Genomic DNA, 8,050 nt, shown 5'->3' with positions numbered 1-8,050 from the left:
GCTGAGCCTCTTGCTGAGATACTTGTGTCATTGATAGCCATAGGTGAGGTGCCAGAAGACTGGAGATTGGTTAATGTGGTGCCACTATTTAAGAAAAGTGATAAGGAAAAGCCAGGGAGGTATAGACTGGTGAGCCTGACATCAGTAGTGGGCAAGTTGTTGGAGGGAATCCTGAAGAATAGGATTTACATGTATTTGGAAAGGCAAGGACTGATTAGGGATAGTCAACATGGCTTTGTGCATGAGAAATCATGACTCATGAACTTGATTGAGTTTCTTGAAGATGTACCAAAGAGGATTGATGAGGGCAGAGCAGTGGATGTGATCTATATGGACTTCAGTAAGGCATTCAACAAGGTTCCTCATGGGAGACTGGTTAGCAAGGTTAGGTCGCATAAATCCAGGGAGAACTAGCTACTTGTATACAGAACTGGCTCAAAGGTAGAAGACAGAGAGTGGTGGTAGAAGTTTGCTTTTCAGACTGGAGGCCTGTGACCAGTAGTGTGCCACAAGGATCGGTGCTGGGTCCACAACATTTCATTTATATAAATTATTTGGATGTCAGCCTAAGAGGTTTAGTTAGTAAGTTTGCAGATGACACCAAAATTGGAAGTGTAGTGCACAGCAAAGAAGGTTACCTCAGAGTACAACGGGATCTTGATCAGATGGGCCAATGGGCTGAGAAGTGGCAGATGGAGTTTAATTTAGTTAAGTGTGAGGTGCTGCATTTTGGAAAAGCAAATCAGAGCAGGACTTATACATATAATGGCAATTTCCTGGGCAGTGTTACTCAACAAAGAGATTCATAGTTCCATGAAAGTGGAGTTGCAGGTATATAGGATAGCAAAGAAGGCGTTTGATATGCTTTCCTTTATTGGTCAGAGCATTGAGTATTGGAGTTGGGAGGTCATGTTGCACCAGTACAGGACATTGGTTAGGCCATTTTTGGAATATTGTATACAATTCTGGTCTCCCTCCTATCGGAAGGATGTTGTGAAACTTGAAAGGGTTCAGAAAAGATTTACAAGGATGTTGCCAGGGTTGGAGGATTTGAGCTATAGGGAGAGGTTGAACAGACTGGGGCTGTTTTCCCTGGAGCATCAGAAGTGACCTTATAGACATTTGTAAAATCATGAGGGGCATAGATAGAGTAAATAGACAAAGTCTTTTCCTTGGGGTGGGGAAGTCCAGAACTAGAGGGCATAGGTTTCAGGTGAGAGGGGAATGATTTAAAAGAGACCTAAGGGGCAACGTTTTAGACAATAGACAATAGACAATAGACAATAGATGCAGGAGTAGGCCATTCTGCCCTTCGAGCCTGCACCGCCATTCAATATGATCATGGCTGATCATTCCTAATTAGTATCCTGTTCCAGCCTTATCTCCATACCCCTTGACTCCACTATCTTTAAGAGCTCTATCCAATTCTTTCTTAAAAGAATCCAGAGACTGGGCCTCCACTGCCCTCTGGGGCAGAGCATTCCACACAGCCACCACTCTCTGGGTGAAGTAGTTTCTCCTCATCTCTGTCCTAAATGGTCTACCCTGTATTTTTAAGTTGTGTCCTCTGGTTCGGCACTCCCCCATCAACGGAAATATGTTCCCTCCTGCCAGAGTGTCCAGTCCTTTCATAAGCCTATACGTTTCAATCAGATCCCCTCTCAGTCTTCTAAACTCAAGGGTATACAAGCCCAGTCGCTTCAGTCTTTCCGTGTAAGGCAATCCTGCCATTCCAGGAATTGACCTCGTGAACCTACGCTGCACTCCCTCAATAGCCAGAATGTCTTTCCTCAAATTTGGAGACCAGAACTGCACACAGTACTCCAGGTGTGGTCTCACCAGGGCCCTGTACAGCTGCAGAAGCACCTCTTTGCTTCTATACTCAATCCCTCTTGTTATGAAGGCCAGCATGCTATTAGCCTTCTTCACGACCTGCTGTACCTGCATGCTTGCCTTCATTGACTGGTGGACAAGAACACCCAGATCTCTCTGAACAGCCCCTTTACCTAATTTGATACCATTGAGGTAGTAATCTGCCTTCCTGTTCTTGCCACCAAAGTGGATAACCAGACATTTATCCACATTAAACTGCATCTGCCATGCATCTGCCCACTCACCTAACTTGTCCAGGTCACCCTGTAATCCCCTAACATCCTCATCACATTTCACCCTACCACCTAGCTTTGTGTCATCAGCAAATTTGCTAATGTTATTGCTGATACCATCTTCTATATCATTTACATATATTGTAAAAAGCTGCGGTCCCAGCACGGATCCCTGCGGTACCCCACTGGTCACTGCCTGCCATTTCGAAATGGAGCCGTTAATCACTACCCTTTGTTTCCTATTAGCCAACCAATTCTCTATCCAATCTAGTACTTTGCCCCCAATCCCGTGCGCCCTAATTTTACTCACTAACCTCTTGTGTGGGACTTTATCAAAAGCTTTCTGAAAGTCCAGGTACACTACATCCACTGGATCTCCCTCGTCCATCTTCCGAGTTACATCCTCAAAAAATTCAAGAAGATTAGTCAAGCATGATTTCCCCTTCATAAATCCATGCTGACTCTGTCCTATCCTGTTACTATTATCCAGATGTGCTGTAATTTCATCCTTTATAATAGACTCCAGCATCTTTCCCACCACTGAGGTCAGACTAACTGGTCTATAATTTCCTGCTTTCTCCCGCCCACCCTTCTTAAAAAGTGGCACAACATTAGCCGCCCTCCAATCCTCAGGAACCGACCCCGATTCTATTGAACTCTGGAAAATAATCACCAGCGCATCCACGATTTCCCGAGCCACCTCCTTCAGTACCCCGGGATGCAGGCCATCAGGTCCCGGAGACTTATCAACCTTCAGACCTAACAGTCTCTCCAACACCAAATCCTGGCAAATAGAAATTCCCTTAAGTTCAGGTCCTTCAGCCACTGTTACCTCAGGGAGATTGCTTGTGTCTTCCCCAGTGAACACAGATCTGAAGTACCCATTTAATTCCTCTGCCATTTCTTCGTTCCCAGTAATATATTCCCCTGCTTCTGTCTTCAAGGGCCCAATTTTTGTCCTAACCATTTTTTTGCCTTGGACATACCTAAAAAAGCTTTTACTATCCTCCTTTATATTCTTGGCCAGTTTACCTTCGTACCTCATTTTTTCTCTGCGTATTTCCTTCTTACTAATCCTCTGTTGTTCTTTAAAAGCTTCCCAGTCCTCCGTTTTCCCGCTTATCTTCGCTAAGTTATACTTTTTCTCTTTTAACCTTATATGTTTCTTTACTTCCCTTGTCAGCCACGGCCGCCCATGTCTCCTCCTGGGATCCTTCTTCCTTTTAGGAATGAACTGATCCTGCATCTTCTGCATTATACACAGAAATATCCGCCATTGTTCCTCCACGGTCTTCCCTGTTAAGGTATTAAACCATTGAACTTTGGCCAGTTGCTCCCTCATAGCTCCATATTTCCCTTTATTCAACTGAAATATTGTCACTTCAGATTGTACCCACTCCCTCTCAAATTGCAGATTGAAGCTTATTGTATTATGGTCACTACTTCCCAATGGCTCCTTCACTTCGAGGTCACTGACCAATTCTGGTTCGTTACACAATACCAGATCCAGAATCGCCTTATCCCTGGTCGGCTCCAGCACCAGCTGCTCTAAAAATCCATCTCTGAGGCACTCCACAAAGTCTCTTTCTTGAGGCCCGATACCATCCTGATTCTCCCAGTCTACCTGCATGTTAAAATCCCCCATAACAACTGTAGTAACATCTTTGCGACAAGCCAATTTCAGCTCCTGATTCAACTTACCTCCAACATCCAGACTACTGTTTGGGGGCCTGTAGATGACTCCCATGAGGGTCTTTTTACCCTTAGTGTTTCGAAGCTCTATCCACACTGACTCTACATCCCCTGACTCTAGGTCCGCCCGCGCAAGGGACTGAATATCCTCCCTTACCAACAAGGCCACCCCACCCCCTCTGCCCGTCAGTCTATCCTTACGATAACACATGTAGCCTTGAATATTCATTTCCCAGGCCCTGTCCCCATGAAGCCACGTCTCAGTTATCCCCACAATATCGTATCTGCCAATTTCCAAAAGAGCCTCAAGCTCATCCACCTTGTGTCTAATGCTTCGTGCATTCATATATAGAATTTTTAATTTGTTACTGCTCTCACCCTTCCCCTTAACCCTTATTTCACTCAACTTTACAGCATGATGCCTTTTCCAGTTTTCTGCCTCCTTGATACAGTTGTCTTTCTTGACTTCTCTTGTTCTAACTACCCCTTCAATTTCCTTTTTAAACATCCAGCTTGTCCCCTCCCCCCCGCTACTTAGTTTAAATGTAGCGGTGTTGCAGCAGAAAACCTGCCTGCCAGAATGCCGATCCCTGTTCTATTAAGGTGCAAGCCGTCTCTCTTGTAGAATTTATGGTTACCATAAAATATACTCTCTGTTTTCACACAGAGGGTGGTACATGTATGGAATGAGCTGCCAGAGGAAGTGGTGGAGGCTGGTACAATAACAGCATTTAAAAGGCATCTGGATGGGTGTATGAAGAGGAAGGGTTTAGAGGGATATAGGCCACGTGCTGGCAGATGGGACTGATTACGCTAGGATATCTGATCGGCATGGTCAAGTTGGACCGAAGGCTCTGTTTCCGTGCTGTACATCTCTATGATTCTGTAAGTGAAGATGACAAAACTTTGGTTTATTTTTAAGAAAATGAACACAGGTGAAACCTGATTTCAGAAGCCTCCAAACATCTTGTGGCTGAAGAACAGTAGTCAGTTGTTAAACCAACTTGAGGAATCACGAGGTGCTGTTGGATGTTCACAGCTCAGTAACAGATTCTCAAATGCAAATTTTTATCAATTTAAAATTGCAATGCTTGAAATGCCTTTTCAATCAAGATGCAAACTCCCCCACATATTTTTCAGAAATATTATTGCATGTAAATCTGACAGGGCAGCATTTCCTTTATGGTATCCACCTCTGGATATCGAAAGAAACAGAGAATGGCATTAAGCAAGATAAATTCAATATACACCTAAAACAAGCACTTCAAAGGCATCTGGATGGGTGTATGAATGGGAAGGGTTTTGAGTGATATAGGCCAAGTTCTGGTAAATGGGACCAGGTTAGGCTTGGATATCTAGTTGGCAGGGACAGGTTGGACCGAGGGGTCTGTTTCCGTGCTGTACATCTCTATGACTCGATGGCTGTGACTCCTTAGTCAATGATTATTTAGTAATTCTGAAATGCTATTAACATCTTCTGCAGCGAAGATTGATGCAAAGTTTATATTCAACTCCTCTGCTAGTTCTTCTGTCCCCATTATTATTTCCCCAGCCTCATTCACTAAGAGCCCTGAGTTCAGTTTGGTTCATCTCTTCCTTTTTATTTCTTTGGGGGAGTTTGGTCAGTTTAGTTGGCTGGATGGCTTAATTGCAATGCAGTGTAACACCAACAGTCTGGGTTCAACTCCCACATTGACTGAGGTTACCATGAAGACACTCATTCTCAATCTCTCCCCTTGCCTGAGACGTGATGACCCTGAGGTAAAATCACCACCCGTTGTCTCTCTCTAAAGAGGGAACAGCCCTGTGGTCTAGTAAGACTCTGGTGACTTTACCTTTTATTTATAAAATAAACTCTTGCTGTTTGCCTTGATATTGCTTGCAAACATGCCCTCAAAATTATAAAGATGTACAGCACGGAAACAGACCTTTCGGTCCAACTCTTCCATGACGACTAGATATCCTAACCTAATCTGGTCCAATTTGCCAGCACTTAGCCCATATCCCTCCAAACCCATCTTATGCATATACCCATCCAGATGTCTTTTAAATGTTGCAATTGTACCAGCTTCCACTGCTTCCTCTGGCAGCTCATTCTATACACACACCACCCTCTGTGTGAAAAGGTTGTCCCTTAGGTCTCTTTTATGTCTTTCCCCTCTCACCCTAAACCTATGCCCTCTAGTTCTGGACTCCCCCACCTCAGGAAAAGACTTTGCCTATTTACCCTATCAATGCCCCTTATGATTTTATAAATCTCTATAAGGTCACCCCTCAGCCTCCAACTCTCCAGGGAAAACAACCCCAGCCTATTCAGCCTCTCCCTATAGCTCAAATCCTCCAACCCTGGCAACATCCTTGTAAATCTTTTCTGAACCCTTTCAATTTTCACAACATCCTTCTGATAGGAGGGAGACCAGAATTGCACACAATATTCCAAAAGTGGCCTAGCCAACATCCTGCACAGCTGCAACATAACCTCCCAACTCCTGTATTCAACACACTGCCAATAAAGGAAAGCATACCAAATGCCTTCGTCACTATCCTATCTACTTGCAACTCTACGTTCAAGGAGCTATGAACCTGCACTCCAAGGTCTCTTTGTTCAGCAACACACCCCAGAAAATTGCCATTAAGTGGGTAAGTCCTGCTCTGATTTGCTTTTCCAAGATGTTGCACCTCAGATTTATCTAAATTAAGCTCCATCTGCCACTCCTCATTTACCTTTTCTCTTTTTTATTATTTTGATCAATTTGAATACAGTAATAGAATCTCTACAGTGTGGAAACAGGCCTTTCGACCACCAACCATCCAAAGAGTGTCCCGCCCAGGCCCACCCCATCTACCCTATCCCTGTAACCCTACACTTCCCATGGCTAACCCACCTAACCTAGGCTCCTCGGATGCTGCCAGAACTCTGTGCTTTTCCAGCACCACTCTAATCCATAACCCACCTAACCTGCACATTCCTGGACACTATGGGCAATTTAGCATGGCCAATCCAGCTAACCTGCACATCCTTGGACAATTACAAATATAAGGTTTGACAAGGTAAGTAACCCCAACAGCAGATCTAACCCCATGGGGTGCACTAAAATGATTGCCTACCTACATGTTTCTTTAGACACAAAATGCTGGATACTGGAATCCAAAGTAGACAGGCAGGAGGCTGGAAAAACACAGCTAGCCAGGCAGCTTCAGGAGGTGGAGAAGTCGATGTTTCAGATATAACCCTCCGAAACCTTGACTTCTCCACCTTCTGATGCTGCCTGACTTGCGGATATTCTTCCAGCCTCCTGCTTGTTTACCTGCAAGCCTCTTTCAGTGTTGTAACTGATGCTAGCCATCTGGTTCCTTGCAATGAGTATATCTGTGCATTGCTCCAAGTGACAAATGTCAGTGCTAACGGAGAGAATGGCCCTCATTAGACAGTGATCAGCGTATCTGTTGTTTTTGGTGTAACCTGTCTCATGACACACCCAGAGACCTCCTTCAGCGTCTTACGTCAGCCTCACTCAGCTGTCATTTTTTAAAACAAAAGTGTAGGCTGTTTCCTTTTATTCCACGCCAACAATCCAAAGAACGAGGTAATTGTATTGTCATGTGGAGTGTCTATCCACTCAAATAACCATTTATTTTGTCAAGGTTTTGTTGCTGTTGGAAGTGCTCCCTACACAGAAGAAAACTATTGTTAAAAGTACTTAATTGAGCTAAGAAATCGCTGTCTCCATGCAATTTATTTCTTTCAATGGGGATGTTCTGCCCTTCCCCGTGGGTTGACACTGTCACAGTTTCATATTGCATCCAAGTAAAAGGGGATCACACAGGATCTCGTCTCAGAAAACCTTAAGTTGCAATCTGTTTCGATTTCCAATTTTTTTTTAAAAATTGCATTCCCACAATAACTAATAACGAGCCCAGTCTGCAGAAATTCACCTGAATCCAGGTGAACACCTCCCCATTCTGAGAATCCAAGTTCACCTACTCCTCAGTCCTCCCCCCCCCCCAAAAAAAAAGCTCCTTACGATGTGAGTTGTCAATGTAAATTGACACTCCCTCCTTCCCTCCCTCCTTCCTGACGCTCTGAGTAAATATTACCTGGAACTGCATGGTAACGCACGGCAAATCATTCAGGGCTCGCCATCACTTCGCGTGTTTTTGGCAGACCGTGAGCTCAATTCTTGAAACAACGGCGGCTATTTCTTTGTGTGTGTGTGTGTATGCAGTTTTGTTGGGAAAGGTGGGGGTGTGGG

Source organism: Chiloscyllium punctatum, chromosome 26, assembly GCF_047496795.1.
Source record: "Chiloscyllium punctatum isolate Juve2018m chromosome 26, sChiPun1.3, whole genome shotgun sequence".
NCBI lineage: Eukaryota > Metazoa > Chordata > Chondrichthyes > Orectolobiformes > Hemiscylliidae > Chiloscyllium > Chiloscyllium punctatum.
Note: the sequence above shows the minus strand (reverse complement) of the source record.